The sequence below is a fragment of the Myotis brandtii genome, unplaced genomic scaffold (genome assembly GCF_000412655.1).
Source record: "Myotis brandtii unplaced genomic scaffold, ASM41265v1 scaffold90, whole genome shotgun sequence".
In the NCBI taxonomy this organism is placed as follows: Eukaryota; Metazoa; Chordata; class Mammalia; order Chiroptera; family Vespertilionidae; genus Myotis; species Myotis brandtii.
Window position 1 is genome coordinate 1,866,574 of NW_005371694.1, and position 17,604 is coordinate 1,884,177.

Sequence of the window (17,604 nt, forward strand, 5' to 3'; positions counted from 1 at the left end):
CCTGCTTGCTTCAGTGCCTGGCTGCCGGCCGCCATCTTGGCTGACAGTTAATTTGCATATACTCACTGATTAGCCAATGAAAAGGGTAGCGGTCGTACGCCAATTACCATGTTTCTCTTTTATTAGTGTAGATTTTATTATATGCATCAGTTTTTATACTTACTGCACATCCAATGTTAGGTGCGGGAAGAAAATCACAACAGAACCCGGCATGGTTCCATTGTAATCAATACCTTATCTGTTGCATCTATTGCATACTCTACTTTTTGATGTTTAATCCCCAAACCCCCTTTACACACACACAAACTAAAATGAGTCTCTGAAGATGCATCATGAATAGGTCAAATTTACTCAATATTCATAGCTCTTACACAATACGACTATTAAACATTGGTGTGCCTATTTAATTAATTTTAACAAGACGTTTATAAATGAAAATGATTTCCTTGGAATAGCCAAACTATTGCATCGTGATTGCAACATGAATGCAGACACAGGTGCCTAGCTGCCAACAGAAGGTGAAAAACTTATAATCGGGGAGGGTCTTGGGAAGGACCCAGTCATGGCTCATTAGGCTTCTCACTCCACAGAGCAAGTTTCACTCCTTACTCATCTAGTCATGTGCTCACTGCCTGATGCTGGTGGGCAGAGTCCATCCACGTAACATATGTTTTTTAAATGTTTTTGAAGAGATGATGTCCCTCTTTAAATTGGCCTGGCAGTGATACAAAGGCTGAAATCAGAATTTCTCCTGACCTTCTCCCGAGTGCCATCCACTGTTTGGAGAGAAAGGAAAGGGAAGGGAGGAGGCCTGGTTCGGGAATGTGCGGGGTTTGGGGCTCAGCTCCTCTGGAATACAGGACAGGCACAAATCTCTTGAAGCTGGTTGGAGTCTAAGGTCACTTCACAAACGCTCAGCCAATAAGAAAATGTTTTGAAAAGCACTTACTAGTAAGCTTAATGGGTTGAGGTGGTAACTCAGGAGAAGCTTCCATGACTAAGGAGAGGGACTGTGGGAGAACAGCAATGCCCCTGGTCTGGAAAGGGAACGCCTTCAGGAAGAGTCATGCCTCACACAGCAAGGAGGCCTCCTGTACACAGCGGGTGGCCACGTCGGAATGATGATGATGATGTGCCAAAGGAACGGCCCTCAGATCACTCGATGCCTCTTGGTTTGAAGCAGACTTCTTGATTCACTCCTGTCCCAGGCCTATTGCAGACCAGACTGTCGAGGGCAACCTTCTATATTTCTCATTCTGCCAACACTCTTTTGGCTATTAGGTCAGGACTGTGCCAGACACTCTGGAGTGTGCAGACTGGGATGTGCCTACTGGCACCTCGGGTTGTCATGTTGCATTTCCTCAGAATCTCTGACACGAGGCAGGCCACAGAGATCGTCAGGCCCAGGCAGTTCTCCTGCAAGAATGATGATTCGGGTTCTCCATGACCACTCACTCAGGGATTCGTCTTTTTATACTATTGTTTCCCATCAAATAAAGCATTGCCTCTAAAAGGATCAGTCTCCCAACTTGCTGTGATTTCATCACACCCTGAATGCCCATGTTGCAGCACCCGTGCCATTTGGCGCCCATTCTAGTTCAGGGGCTGTGCACCCAGGGAGAAAACTGGTTCATCCCAGCACCGTTCAACACATGCCTTCCTGGGCGCCTTCTGTGGTGCAAGACATTGGGAGGGGCTGAGTCACCAGCCAGTTAAGTGCCTTCCTGACCCATATTGTTGAGTCATCTAAACAGTATTCAGAACCGTTGCTGTTGGCTCAGAAACATTTTAATACTTTGAAATTTATCCTCCATCGGGAATATCCAGTCTCCTAGTCTGAGATTTATAATGTTCTTTGAAACAGATAATGTATTTTTTAATGAAAAAAATAAAACAACATAATTATTTCTCTACAGAATGGGCAGACCTCTGCCAACCCAGGTGGAGATGATGAGCACAGGGGTTCATTTTTCCGATTACCCATAGCTTTTGGATAGGGGTGGTTGAAAGGACACTTTATCCTCCCCCTTTTGTCATGATTGCTCCGTTGCAGCTAATCAAACTCTAATTCATTAGAAACCAGGACAAGAAACAGAAGAGAAAAATAAATAATGGCTTCCACCAGCCCCTAAAGCCCTGTGGGAATCTTTCTGATTAAATTTGGCGCCTGGGCCCTGCGAGAATGTGAGCTCCACGAGAGCAGAGGCCTTGTGTGTGGCTGCTTTACCAACGTCCTGCAACACCTAGATGGGTGCCTGGTGCATTGGGGTCACTTAATAAGTACTTGCTAAATGAAGCAATGGATGGATGGATGGATGGATGGATGGATGGAAAGATGAACAAACAAATGAAAGAACAACCAGGCCAGAGTCATTTAGAGCCGCAGAGGAGCTAATATCATAGTGGACAGAATGTGCACTTGAAATCAATTGCCATGGGTTGAGTGCCAAGTCTTCTGACTGAACAAACTTTGGTAAATTACCTTACTTCTCTGAGCTATTTCCCTCCCATAAAATGAGAGTCACAAAAATACACATCCCACGGGGCTATCTTGCAGATTCGATTATAAAATTTGTGTGAGAGTATTTCATAAAGGGGGGTGGGTGTGGGGTGCAGGGGATGAAAGGGGGGGAAGGGGACACATGTAATACTTTGAACAATAAAGATAAATTTAAAATAAAATAAAAAATAAAGTATTTCATAAAGTACCAGTTGCCCACACTCGAACTCTGAGTTACCCTCTATCCCACTACCTTGCTCACCCCAAGCTCCTAATCCCGCCCCTCCCACTTCCTCTCTATTTCCACCACCACTGCCATAGCTGCAGTTCTCATGACTCATTGCCCAGATAGCTCCCTTCCTAATGAGTCCCCTGCCTTGTACCTGGCTCCTCTATAGTTCCCTGCTGCCAATAAGCTTCACGGGTAAGTGATCCTGCAGTTGCACAGGGCCCCACATTTAAGGTTTGATGCTCTGCTGCCATTTTGAAATTCTTAATAATTTAGTGTTTTAGAAGTGAAGTCCATGGGACAACAGGCCATGCGCTGGGGACTTAGGGTGTTGGCTCATAGGTGCCACTCCTTTCACCACCTCCTGCTTCCTGGGATAGGTTCTCAGCCACTCACTCACCTGCATGGTGGCACCACAGGCCCTGCACAGCCTCCCTCCTCCCTAAGCTCAGTAACCACTGCCAACTCCACCCCTAGCAGGCGCCTGGGCACAGGTGGGGGAGGGTCAGGGTTGGGAAAGCATGCCTCACAGTGTCTAGGGTTGGGCATGGCAGTGGCTATCTCCACTCTAGGTAGATAGTGCCACAATGCATTTGGCAGGTGCCTTGGTACCAGCATGCCTTGTGCCCACACCAGACCAAGATATCTAACATAGACATGGCAATACCCCTGTGAGTTGCCTGTCTGCCAAAGGCTGGGGCACCAGGTGTCTAGGAAGGATAGATGCCTCACTCCACTGTACCTCTAGCTGGTATACAGCCCATTAGTCCAGCAGCGAATGGGCTGCACATGTCTCACGTCTCAGGGCAGAGTCCCAGCTCCCGTGAGGGCCTGCACTTGCATCATGAGTGTCCCTATGCCTGGTGGAAGTGACATTAAATAGCAAAGTTAAAAACCACCATGACAGATTGAGAGACTGCAGAATAAAGGGAAAAGCTCTATATTTTAGTACCTTTAACAGCATTTTTCTTTGTTTGTGAGTAGAGAGCCCCACTTTTCATTCTGCTCTGGGCCCTGGCTCCCAGTATGACCCTTCTAAAGCATGACCCTGATCTTGTCATTTACCTGTAAAACTCCTGCAATGCTTCCCCATAACTTAGAGCATAAAAATCAAGCTTCCTGGCTAGAGCTACCCCCTTCTCCACCCTCCCCGCCCGCCCCCTGCCCCCACTGATACTTGCTTATCTGGCACATGTTGATTTCCTCAGCTTCATCCCCTTCCACTCACTCACCCTCACCCTCCTCCTTGGCCATCTTGATATATTAGCAACTTCCTGAATGTGCCTCGCTGCTTCATGTCTCATATTCTCCCCTCTATTACCATTCTCCTACCCCCACTTTTATTGGACTATGTACACTCAGCCCCACTTCCTTCCATCGCCTTCCCTGACCACCTCAGCCCCCAGGCTAAGTTGGGTGCTCCTTCACGGGCTTCACAGCACAACCCCTCCCAGGAGAGCCTTGTCATGACCTTAATTACTCTGTCCTATAATCACTGATGCTCCTACCTGGCCTCTCCACCAGACATATGCAACCTGGTCCTGATAACAGGGATCGTACTTATGGGACTTTGTATTTCCAGCATCAGGCATAGAGTCTGGCACTTTTGGGGACAAGCGAATTTAATACTAAACTGGACATGCTGGCTCACTCTGCCCAACCCCCTCACTGCCTGCTAAGTGAGATGATCTGAATCAACAAGTCAGTCACATCAGCCACTTTCTCCCAAGAGAGGAGTCTTTAAATAACAAAGATGCCCAAGCGCCTTTGCAAGCCTATTTTATAGACTCACCACTTTCTGACCATGTTACCTTCAAACTCGTGAAACCCTTGGGTTCCAGCCCTGCTGATCACCAAACGTCCACTGCAGGTATTGGAGGTGGAAAATACAGGATTCATTCTCTTCATGCAGGAGGCCAAGCGGCTGCCCCTGATTCTGACCCCTGGGCCCAGGCTCCTTGCATGGCTCCCTACAGTCTCTTGTGAACAGGGAATATTATTTCTTGGCTTTTAATCTCTTTTACCCATCTGGCTTTGGAGATACAAGGTTATCCTTGCTTCTGAGTGTTTTGTTTTGTTTGCTTTTGTTTTTCAGGATCTCTAGAGCACAGTGTTATCCCATCAGTTGTCTGGTAACTCCAAACCTACCAGCCGGCACTAAACTAACTCACAATTCTGGCACTTTTGTTATTTCCCACTGATACTTTTTTCCCTCTGAGTGTCCATCAGGTGGTTTAGGGGAAATTGGGAAGGGAAGGGATGAGACTATCGATAGCCCTCTGTGATGAGACGATACAGTTTACTTCACTAAAGTATGGAGGAGCCGATGATAAAGAAATAATCCTTGTTGACATGAAGTATTGACACAATAGCCACACAAACCACATTCAATATCTCTCTAAACCAGCTGCTTGCTTGCTTTGGGGGGCAATGCAATTACTGCTACTACGATTTGATGAACAATCCCCTCTTTATTCCACCTCCATTAATGGCTTAGTTAATAAGCTAGCAGGGTTCTGTTCCAGGCAGAGAGGAATCTGCAAGTCAGAAGCTTTCCAAATGGACTGGACATGGGTAGGTCGATTGTACACATCCCCAGTCACCTTGCTAACAGCCCTCTGGTTCCAGAAATGTCATTAAAGAAACACACGAACCCCTAAATGTGACCTACCTCCTCACCACCCTCTACACACCTTCTCTATCCTTCAGGCACACTCTATACTTAGAGGGATGTGGCCTGTTCCTTTAAAGAAACACACGAACCCCTAAATGTGACCCCCTACCTCCTCACCACCCTCTGCACACCTTCTCCATCCTTCAGGCACACTCTATACTTAGAGGGATGTGGCCAGGAGAGAGTTAGACTATTTAGTGTGATGCAATACAGCCTGCTCAACTTTTGCATAGCAATTCAGCAAACACAGTTTTTAAGCATTCAATTCTACTTCTACAGCTTCTTAAAATTCCCTGCAATATAATTATACTGATGGGAATGCAGAAAGATAATTGCTTTTAGAGGAAAGTTTCTCCTTTGTTCCATGTTCATCTGGCTTCCAGAAATGGAACAAGGGCCCTTGAACAGCAGAAATACGCATCCATGTGTCTCTAGTTATCATTTATTTACAAAGATAGACCTTGACAAATGTAATTTGTTCAATAAAATTAAAAGGATGCACAATAATTCACTTAGACAAAGAGACTTGAAAGGGGACGTCATCGGCAGCAGTGCCGTCCATCATTCCAAATGATCAGCTGACTTTGAAGAAGTGGCAGGTGCTCCCCTTTTGGAATGCAACATAGAAATAGTATTGAGAAAGGGGGCGGGGGGAGGGAAGGGAGCTAGGGATTGGAGCAATGCTTTATTCAGGCAATAATTATACAAATTAGATCTCTGAAAGCCAGAGAATGACTGTGCCTTGAACCCTGTCTGTGTGCATAGAACAATGGGGAAATTAATAATTAAATCTATTACATATGCTCATAATTTAATACAAAAGATACCTCAGTAGTTCAAACACTCCTGTATTTTCATTTGAATAAGGCTTTCACACATTCTCCTCATTATATATGTATTATATTTTAAATTTAACAGCTTATTTTGTTGCCTTTATGTTTGGATTAATAAGGGCACACTTTAATGCACTAATGGGGAATTGCATTAGCTGGCTTTGCAGACAGAACTTTGAAAAATCTCCAGTTTGCCGAGGGTGAAATCAATTTGCCCCATAACGTGTTGTCTCGCAGACACATCTGGAATCTTGGAAGAATAGCTCCCCTCTACAAGCTTCTGATTCGGGCCTCTGTATCTGTGAGGGGACCCCCAGAGTGGAAGCCTGAACAGACCCATCGAGATCAAATTCTGGATTCTGCACCCTCGTAGCCAGCTAACATAGTTTCCATGCCTGGCCCCGGTTATTTTTCCAGAGAACAAAAACAGTTTTCTTATGAAAAAGTAAAGGTTTATTTTGAATCCAATAATTCATTTTCTCTTTTGCTTTCTCACTCCTTCTCTCCCCCTGGATCTCCTCATATTCGCATGTTTAACTATTCATACTACCTCTGCACCACAGAGAGTGGCAAAGAAAGGAAGTTAGAGAAGAAAAGAGGAAGTATATCTTATGGTGAGTGCTGAGGTGCCAATTAACAGCTCCAGAGTGACGGGGGCTCTGGGACAGGAGGAGCGTGGGGTGAACTGGAGTGAGCAATGGAACCCAACGGAGCAAAATGAGTTCACAAAGTGGGGGTCCCAAGGACCTAGAAAATTGTGACTTCATCCGGTTCTAAGTGTTTAACCAACGGAAAATAGCCATCCTTCTGCAACCCAGAAAAGAAACAAAGAAGTCAGTCGCTGAGAGAGAAAGAGAGGAAACAACCAAAAGATCACTTCTTGGAGGGAAGCGGCTGCCAGCCTACCCGGGGCCCAGGCGGGCGGGAGGCGCGTGCTGCTGCCACTGCGGTGTGACAAGGAGTTTGTGCCTTCGGAGGCGCGCCAAATCCAATGATGCTAATTGCATTGCAGATTTCTAGCATCATTAGCAATTCTTAAAATTACATTTGCCCAGCTTAAGTTCTCTCCTTCCAGCTTGGAAGACGGAGGGGGCAGGTCTCTGAAGGGGGTATGGGTTACAGAGAAACTCAATTGGACAGGTTGGCTTCAGGTGTGCAGGTGGACGCTGGCCTGCGGGGATTCACAGTCCAGGAAAAGTACTTGTTTGTCTTCTTTTACTAGTAAATGCCAATAGCTGGGAGAATAAACAAAGCCCGCAGTTAAATGGGCCTTAAAGGAACGCTGGGAATTTGGGAAAGAAAAAAAGCCTCACGGAATATGGTGGGAACCAGCCCTGTGGTGAGGAGCACCATCCAAACACCCTGAGCAGTGGAGTAACTTGCATTTGAAACAGTCCGTACAGAAATAACCACTTCTACCCTCTCCTTTTGTTTGTTTGTATTTAAAACAAATGAACAAAATCCAGATGAATTGGTGTTTTGCTTTGTTTCCTGAAGGAGAACATACTTGCTCGTTAGGAAAGCTATACAGCCAGCTCCAGAAACAAAAGCTCAACCCATGTCTCCTTTGCTAAGGATACTTCCTTCCGCATCCCCCGCTCAAGGGTCTCAACACCTTTGGGAAGGGAAGGGACACCCCAATAGCCTAGAGCAGAGGTCAGAACCTGCCTCTCCCAAGGCTGCTGGCACCGAGGCCGGGGCAGGGCTCTGTGCAGCTTCCACTTCCATTGTGGGGTCACTGAGAAGCCTCCAGTACCACACCCTCATGGGGGTGGGGGTGGGGGTCTCTACTCTGAATCTAGCAACAGGAAGGGGCTGGCTCCTGGATATTTTTCCCAACAATTTGTACCATGCAATTAAATTGCTTAGCAATCGCGCGCGCGCGCACACACACACACACACACACACACACACACACATTACCAGTATACACAGTTCTATGTATAAACACACACATAGAAGGAATGGATAGCTTTTAATTAGGCCGTCTTTTTAAAATAATTAAGCCAGTATTAATGAATGACTGTTTAAGGCTTCTGGCAAGCAAAGGAGCCTCTTTCGCAGAGCATTAATAAATTGAGTCATTCGCACTAGAGGAGGCCTAGGTGTATCAGTCACGTTCATAGCAGTTATCAACAAACGAGCTCAGTTCTCTGCCGTGGGCCAAGGACCACAGGGTCAAGAGCACTGAGACAGAAGCAGCAAGTCCGGCCTCTTCTGCTCACTGTGGCGAGTCCTCAGAGCTGTGGTAGGGTTCAGGGTCCCCAGCTGGAGGAAAGGTTAGTTTCCTCTCAGGTGGGATCACAGCAGAAATCCAAGTCCATTTGCTCTGGCCCTGGAATGACAAGGTGACCCACCGCAGGGCTAGTGATATTGATATCGTCAGAGCTCCCTGGAGCACTGTGGGTGGTGTTCTGGTCTGGGAACACCCCAGACTGGTGTCCCAGGGTCCTCGTTTACAGAGTAGAAGAAGATATGTGCTTGTCAACCCCATCTATATATATAAAAGCCTAAGAGACCATTCGACTGGTAGCTATGATGCACACTGACCACCAGGGGGCATACACTCAACACACAGGCATGGAAACATGGAACAGACTGATGAATCTCAGAGGCAAGCGGGGAGGGAGGAGGGGGAAAGGTGGGAAGAGATTAACACAGATCTTATATGCATACTAGAGGCCCGGTGCACATGGGGTCCCTCAGACTGGCCTGTAGGGATCAGGCCGAAACAGCTCTCCAAACATCCCCCAAGGGGTCCCAATTGCGAGAGGGCGCAGGCCAGGCCAAGGGACCGACCGGTGCAGAAATCCATGCACCAGGCCTCTGGTAATATCAATAAGATAAAAACAGACAGCATTACTCAAATGTGAGGTGTTGACTGTGTTACTATTCTAAACACTTAAAATGAGGGTAACACACCTTCAACTAATACAAAGTTATATGTCAATTATATCTCAAAAAAACTGGAAGAAGAAAAAAGAAGGTAGTCTTTCTCTAACAGCACATGGAGCATCTCTGCGGAACAAAACCAGAAATTTAAATAGGGCTTTTCTTTATATTTCTGGCAGCAAGAGGTGTTTAAAGGCAAAGGAATGCCTGGTTTGATATTTAGTCAAAGGAATGGTTTACACAGTCTCGTACTGAGAATCTTTACAAACTCAACCGACTTTCACCAAAAGCAAAGAGATGGACTTCCTGCAACTCACAGGTCCATTCTAATGAGATGGTTCAGCAATACTTGGTGTCCCAGAATACTTCATGAAAGGCAGGGGCCAGTGTGAAATCCCTGGGATACAGGGAGGAAGCTGACATACCCCCCTCCCACCCTGTTACACTACATCCTTTACCCCCAGTGTCTTGGATACGTCATGAATTCTTCCTCAAGAGTCCCAGGAGAAGAAAATAAGCCATTTACCCTCTCTCCCTTCCTGTGGAAGAGAGGTCATTATAGCCCTGAAACAAAGGAAAACACTAATAATTCGGGGAAAGTTTCTCCTGGTCCCAAGAACAGTGGGAAAAGCAGGTACTCTGGCTGTCTGTAAAATCAGCTTGGTGAAAGACTAGAGCAGTGGCTTTGATTGCATCCTGCTAACAGCTATCATATATGAGCTGTGTTATTTGCCAGGAGCGCACCTCACCTGCAACAGTTCATAATCCTCACCACACCCCTATGAGGTAGCGGTAGTGTTCCCATTTTACAGAACTGGGAACTGAGGCTCAAGAAGTTAAGCAACTTACCCCACAGTCCCAGAGTTCTCAGACACCACAAGGCCTGCTGTACCCCTTCCTAACCCCCTCTCTCTCCCTTTTTCTTCTGCAGGCTCTTCACACTCTGCCTAGTGCCTCTTTGACCTCACAGCTGAGGCTAATGTAGTTGAAATTTCCATCAACTTCCCGGGTCTGAACTAGGGCATTGTAAACTTCTGGGGCAGAAAGAGAAACTGCCCTTATTCTCAAATCACTTCCAGACCCGACCGCCCTGGTAAACAGGAAAAGAATACCTGAAGTGTGTTCTCAGCACTAAGAAAGAAGAAAAGTGGCCAAATGTGGCTAAATTCCTGATTATCCAGAATCTAGAAGTGGAGGGAAGCCTGGGTATGGAGAGGGACCCCCGATAGGGCCTAAATCAGTGCCTGGCGAGTTAAGACCAGAGATGGGTCCTCCTTCTGAGTAAGGAGCCGGGAAATTGGTGAGGTGAGGGGGAGCAGGGAACCGAGAGCCCAGTGGGGCCGAGAAGACCTGTGTCTGGATGGGGCCTCAGTAATGGGTGAGGTGTAAATGGTGACACACACCGGACGTGAGAGGACAGCAATTGACTTTGAAGTGGAGACGCTTGCAGCGGTTCTCAACCTGTGGGTAGCGACCCCTTTGGCGGTCCAACGACCCTTTCACAGGGGTCGCCTAAGACCATCCTGCATATCAGATATTTACATTACGAGTCATAACAGTAGCAACATTACAGTTATGAAGTAGCAACGAAAATAATTTTATGGTTGGGTCACAACATGAGGAACTGTATTTAAAGGGCCAGAAGAGCCCTAACCGGTTTGGCTCAGTGGATAGAGCATCGGCCTGCGGACTCAAGGGTCCCGGGTTCGGTTCCGGTCAAGGGCATGTACCTTGGTTGCAGGCACATCCCCAGTAGGGGGTGTGCAGGAGGCAGCTGATCGATGTTTCTAACTCTCTATCCCTCTCCCTTCCTCTCTGTAAAAAATCAATAAAATATTTTTAAAAAATAAAGGGCCAGAAGATTGAGAACCACTGCTTGAGAGACAATTGGAAATCTCTATGGGATCTGGAGAGGGAAACAGACAAGTGGAGGTGCCACGTGCCCCCTCCCGGCCCGCCTCCAGGGGGCGCTCGCGGTGGCAGGGACGGAGGAAAGGCCGGTCCAGGGGTCCAGGACGCACTGGCCGGGGAGCTTCCGGGACCTTCCCCGGCACCTGCACTCCCTCCCACTTCACGGTCCTCCCTGCAGCCTCTCTTGGCCAACTCCGAGGCGCCCATCAATCACACAAGCCGAATTATATCACGTCTGCAGTCTTTTAAAAAAAAAATAGGGGGATGTTTCTCGCACCCCCAAAGCCTTGTAACGCTGCCATTCAAAGCAAATGAACAGTTAATAACACAGGGGTCCGGAGCCAGGGCAGCCAATGACGAGGGACAAACACAATTAGCCCTCTGGCGTTTAAAATGTTGAATTGGAAAAACCTAACACCAAATGGGTCACGACTTTCGTCGCCGGGCCGGGCAGCACCAGGCCTTCCCCCGAGAGGAGCCCTGCTTTTGATGGGAGGACAGGTTGGCGAGAGGTGCCCCGCGGGAACCCTGACCCTGCGTGAAAGCCCAACAATTCCGCGGCGCCGCGGCCAGTCCTCCGGCTGTGACCGTGCCTGAGGCCGCGTGGATGTTCCTATGGCGCCACCTAGCGTCCGAGGCGCAGACAAAGCCCTGGCAAAGGCTGCAAAGACAGGCTGAGATCACTGGAAACCAGTCCTGGGACCTCACACTCAGGCCCCGAGCTTGGAATGGGGCTGTCATCCTGTGGACCAGTAGCATCCTTCGCCGGGCAGAATGCCTCCCAAGACCCCTGTTCCTGCAGCCACCAAACCTAAATAGAAATTACCAAAATGAGTGGAATAAGTGACTCTTCGCGATGAGACATCCATGAGGTGATGTCTGGTTTTTCCGAAATACAATGGCAAGTCAATTATTAATTCATCCAGAAAAAATATAGATGCTGTCATCGTATAAACTTGAGTCCTGAGCAGAACTGAGCCTCAGAACATCTGGAGGGGACACGTCTGAGAAACACCGAACTAGAACGTTGGGTAGGACAAAGAAGAATCTTCACTTGTTATTTAATGGTAAATTGAAGACCTCCAGAGAAGATGATTCCACAGTGTAATGGAAAGAATAGAGATCTGGGAGCCAGGATACTGCCTGCCCCCAATTATCTGTGTGACCTTGACCTGGGGCAGACAGTTGTTAGCTCTCACAACAAGGCTGCGAGGTCTGGGCTGTTATCTCCACGTGATAGATGCGGAAGAAGGGGCTCCAGGAGATTACCCACGACCAGACAGCAGGACGGAGTCAAAGCCAAGCTTCAAACCCATGTCTGCCCATCGCTACAAAGCACATTGCTCTCACGAGAGATTGAACCCTTCTGTGTTTGGGCTTCTTGGGGTACAGTATGAAGGGGCTGTGCCACGTGGTGACTTGGCTCCTTCCAGATAACAGCGAACTCTGGTTTGAAGTCTCCCCGGTCCCTTAAAACCCACTTTTAGTGCTCACCCCGTGGTGATAACAAAAGGGCCTTTTAAAGGATTTATCCACCTATTTAAAAAAAGAAAAAACATTGGATTTTCTTTTTGGTTATGGGCCAAAGAACACCAAAACAGACGTGTTGAAACATCAAACCTCTTTTGAAATTTAGGACGGTGTGGGGAGAGGAGAAAGCCCGCACGGGGCACGGAGTGACGACTTACGGACCAGTGGCAGGAACCAGACCTGCGGGGCAGTGCTTATCTCTTGAGCCACTGGCCTCCCAGGGGATAATTGGCCTCTGATAATTGTTCGGACTTGATAAATACATGAAATCGGGCAGCCAACAGTTTATCTAGTTACCAGTTCAGATCTGGACAGAACTAGATTAAGGAGTCAGGCACATTTGCAATAACGTCAAAGATAAACCCTTCCTATCTGGGGCCGTTTATCTCCTCCCCAAGGGTCATGCTGCCCAGTAACTGCCACCTCCCAGAGAAGGAAGGGAGAGAGACACCCAAGGGCTCCGAATGGGCCTTGAGCCCTCTCTTCCTGCTAACCCTCCCAGGCACCAGCTTGAGAGCGAGGGGGTGGGACTCTGCCCTTGCCTGGGAAGCCTGGGAAAAGGTTAGCAAGATGGGAACTGGGCAATTCGACCCTAAAGCCAAGTTCTCTTGACTCTGAAGTCAGCGTTTTCCTCATAGGTTCCTCCTCTACCTCTGGGCGGCAAAGAACTTCAAAAGTCCCAGCAAAGATAAGACCAGGAACTGCAGATCAGACTTCAGACCCTGCTGGGCCACGAACTCCCTCTGTGACCAAAGGCAAGTGAAAACTTCTCTTGGCCTCAGTTTCCTCAACTCTAAACTCAGGGTTTGAAGCTAAATAATCTCTAAGGCCCGACTGAACCATCTCATGAACCTGAATCAAACCAGCTAGTACGCTTTAGGATTTCAAAGAGGCCACGGATCTCCCTGAAAGACCATCTTCCTTCCCTCACTTACATTCTTCCTCAGTTCCCTGCCCAGCCTGCATTCCTCTCGTCCCCGGCCACACCTCTCTTGTTCCCTGGTTACACCCCTCCATCCTCAAACTCCTCTGAGTGGCAGCAACTGGCTCTCGCAGGCCCTGAGGAGCACAAGCAGAGCAGCGCCTCCCTCCTCCCTCGTCAGCAGCCCTGCTGGGAGGACCTCTGAGCGCTTCTCAGGGTTGGAGACACCTTTTATTTGCCATCTGTTCTCAAGAAGTGAGGCCGCCTGTTGTCATTTCCCTCCTCCCCATCAGCAGACTCTTCTTTCGGCTTCCACAGCATTCTGTTGGGAGATGGCAGGAGTCTTCCTCAGACAAGGTCACTTGGGGTCAGATGCTGAGCCGCCCCTCCCCCCCTTGGGTGTACCCCCTCCCTCACGCCCCAGCCCTGCAGCAGGGGTTTCCATTAGGAAGGAATGGACTCAGCGGGCAGCAACCACAAGTCCTCTTCAGCTGCCCTGAAGCCTTGGTCTCTTTAAAAACAAACAAACAAAAAAACAACTTCAGGAGCCCTTTGGGAACCCATAATTGAACTGTATTCTGGGGAGAGAAAAAACAAAAACTTTTAAAAGAAAGGGATAAAGTACTGTTTTCCCAAGGGCCTTCTCCCCCTAAAGAAACTCCAGGTAAACTAGGACTCCTGCTCCTGATTTCCCTTTGGTTGTAGAAGAAGCAAGGAAAGGGTACCGCCTTTTCTGGAAGGAGAAGTCCCAGGGGAGGTGACAGAATGTCTACTTCCTTCAGTGCGTCTCCATGGGGCTGGCCTCGCAAGAAGCATGTATAGGTGCTGCTTCATTGAGTGGATGCAACTTTCTGGTGGGTTTATGCAGTATACTAGTAGTAGATTATAAAACTAGATGCCGGCAATGGCTAACCAGTCCTCCCCACCCTTCAGACCAGCCCCACAGCTCTCCCCTCCTCTCCGCCCAGCCTCAGGCCCAAGCGAAGGGAGGAGGCTAAGATACGCCGAGGCCGCCCTCCCCTGACCCCTGAGCCGCGGTGCTGTCCCTGGGTGCCTCTGTTCTCTGTCTTCCCGTGGAGAAGTGATTCACAGCAGACGTTAGGGAGGAAACAGCATCTTTCCATTCTTTCTGCCACTTCTCTTATCTTTCCAGGGTTCTTCTTAAGCATCATCTTCAAACTTACTGATGTGATGTCATGCTAGGAAGCAGTGTTGTCAACATGCCATTTTCCATGAGCAGTGAATTCAACAGAAATAAGAGCCAAATAAAAGCCCCATCGTGTCCATGCAGAATCTGTAGGCGTGGCTGGAAGCCTGGATATTCACGTGGAGAGGTTATGAGCCCCTAAAGCAGTGGTTCTCAACCTGTGGGTCGCGACCCCTTTGGCGGTCGAACGACCCTTTCACAGGGGTCGCCTAAGACCATCCTGCATATCAGATATTTACATTACGATTCATAACAGTAGCAACATTACAGTTATGAAGTAGCAACGAAAATAATTTTATGGTTGGGTCACAACATGAGGAACTGTATTTAAAGGGCCAGAAGGTTGAGAACCACTGCCCTAAAGGTAACCAGAGAAGACGACTTTTGCATCCTGGGCAGAGTGCTCGCCTTTCCTCCTCTGGGGGAATAATGTGGGGAGCTCAACAGCAATACACTCTTAGAAGCCAACTCAAAAGCGGGGACACAAAATCATGGGGTGCTGCCCGTTGCCAAAGAGCCAGGTCATTACCCTTCACTTCACATTTTTGTTCATTCCTTTCTGAATGTCTTAAAAGACACATAAATATATGTCTTTTCATTTTGAAAAGGATTGGACGGGAACAAGTGGTGAAGGGGACGAAACTGGCCTTGAAACATGTCATAAGCCGAGCTCTGTGCTGGGACTTGGGATTGCTGCCCAAGCCCTCCAGTCCTGGCCAATGGGGGGAGGGGAGGGGCAGCAGCTCTTCTCTCCCATTTGAATAGATTCTCATATTTATGTCTTGAACCACAACCACATAGGGTGGGGAGCCTCCCAAGGGTCTCCCCATCGTCTCTGAGCATCTCTTTCTTCTAGTCATACAGACCCCTCTCCGTCCTCCATCCCTTTGTTCATGCACTTCCCTTGTCCTTCAGTCCTTCTGACTCTCCACACCCTCATTCCAAACCCCTTTCCACTTTCCAAGACTCGTTTAGACATCATGCTCAGGAAAGCTGCCCTGAGTCTCTCCTGTCCGATTCCACCTGGGGGGGGGGGAGACCTACATGCATATGTGTCTCATATCTGATGTCGCCACCGTGTTGTAGTCCTCTGCTGATTTGTCTGCTTCCCCAAGTTACTGTGAGCTCTTTGAAGACAGGTTCCTTTTTGCATTTCCATCCCCTGCATCTGTGGGTTGAATGTTAGGCCACCACCTGCCCAAACTACCCCTCTGTACTCTAAGAAAAACATGCCCCTTCTGGAAGAGAGCAGGCCCACCCCTCCTGCCCACCCCGTTCGGACACGTTCGGCCTCCAGGTTAGTCTTGACCAGCACAGGACTCCCTTGTTCAAATCAGAAAAAGGTGCTCCTTCCCCTTAGCGGACGCACCTCCACAGCGGGAGCAGGGCTCGGCCAGGAGCACATGAGCTGCTTTCTGCATCGCCCGCCCCTGGCCCTGGCCCTCCTGCCGCACTGTGTCTGGTGGCCCTGGTGGAGTCACTCAGCCGGGAGCACAGAGACCCACTTCCCCTGACCTCCGCCTCAGTTTCCAAGACACCAGGCTGCTTTTCTACTTCGCTTCCTACCACTCTCCCCCTGACCACAGCCGCTCGTCAAATGAATCGCCTGTGTGTCTCCAAAGTCACAATGGCCAGGAAACCCGAACACACCCCCCAGAAGAGCTGGCTGAGGAGGTCCTCTTTCCTCCAGGCCCACTGCTGGCCTCTGCTCAGGCCCGGCACGCGGCTCATCTCCGCAGCCGGTTTGGAGCCTTGGGCAGATGAAAGTGCGCAGATAGTTTTATGTGTGTTACTCATCATTAAACCTCCCCTTCAGGGTTTCTTGCCACGTTGGGTTTGTGTCTCAATCTGGAGCAAATTTAAGCAAAGGTTTAGACCTCTGTGTTTCCTTGGTTTAATTAATAATTCATAATAAAAATGTAATCAAGGCGCAAGCTTTTGTGGAAGGTTATAAAACACTTGTATTTGCCCTGGAGATCAGAATGACCACTTTCTAAATCTGTGAAATGATTTTTTTTTTCCCCAAGTGAGGAAATTTTACTCTCAACTGTAAATTTCAGCCGTTTGCCATATGTAACCACAGAGAATCTGTTTATTGACTTAGTATATTAGAAGTAGTTAGGCAGGAAGAAAAACAAACCCAAACTCCAGACAGGAGAAAGTGTGGGGAAGGACGGGTGAGCTGGAGTGAGAGTCTAGTAAAACCCTCGCCTCAGAGAATAACAAGGAGAGACAAACGACCGAGCCCGCCTCCCAAAGGAGAGGACAGGGAGAGTAACCAGATGGGAGACAAAGAAATTGGCTGGATGGTAATCACAAGCTATCAAGGTCTTTGGAGAAGCAAACAGAGAATGCAGTAGGGGAAATGGAGCAATGAAAGGATATCAGACATGGGAAGGGCCCCCCTGAGGGCGGAGCCCTGCTTGTTCAAGTCTGTAGCTCAGGACGGACCGGCTTCTGGCTGCCTGGAATAGCAGGAAGGAGTTCTTGCCTAGTGGAGGAGAGAGGGGGCTAGACAAAGGCTCACTCAAACCCCATCCATGCACAAGCCAAACCTCCAGGAAAACAACTTTAAAATGCAGATTCCTCGGCATCCACGACAAATGCCTTTTTTTTTAGATTTTTTTATTGATCTTTAGAGAGAGGGGAAGTGAAAAGGAGACACATCCATTGAGCTGTCTCCTGCACACACACCCCACCCCCACACACACCGGGGTGGAGCCTGCAACTGGGCATGTGCCCCAACCGAGAACCAGCAGCCTTTCAGTGCAAAGGACCAGGCCTACCTGCTGAGCCACACTGGCCAGGGCGCTACAAGGCTTTGAAAGCTCAACAGGTGACTCTGATGTGCAACAGGTCTAGGAACCAGTGGTCCAGATGACTTTTCAAGGATCAGCACTAACTTT

General features: G+C 48.5%; 1 long non-coding RNA gene across 1 annotated transcript in view; it reads right to left on the reverse strand.

Annotated features, from left to right (window-relative positions):
* LOC106724602 overlaps positions 1 to 9,483 on the reverse strand; it is a 37,591-nt gene extending 28,108 nt beyond the window's left edge. Inside the window, exon 1 of the long non-coding RNA XR_001360453.1 lies at positions 9,381 to 9,483. This is a non-coding gene — a long non-coding RNA (uncharacterized LOC106724602). The remainder of the gene's footprint in view (positions 1 to 9,380) is intronic.
* Between the last annotated feature and the right edge of the window lie 8,121 nt (positions 9,484 to 17,604).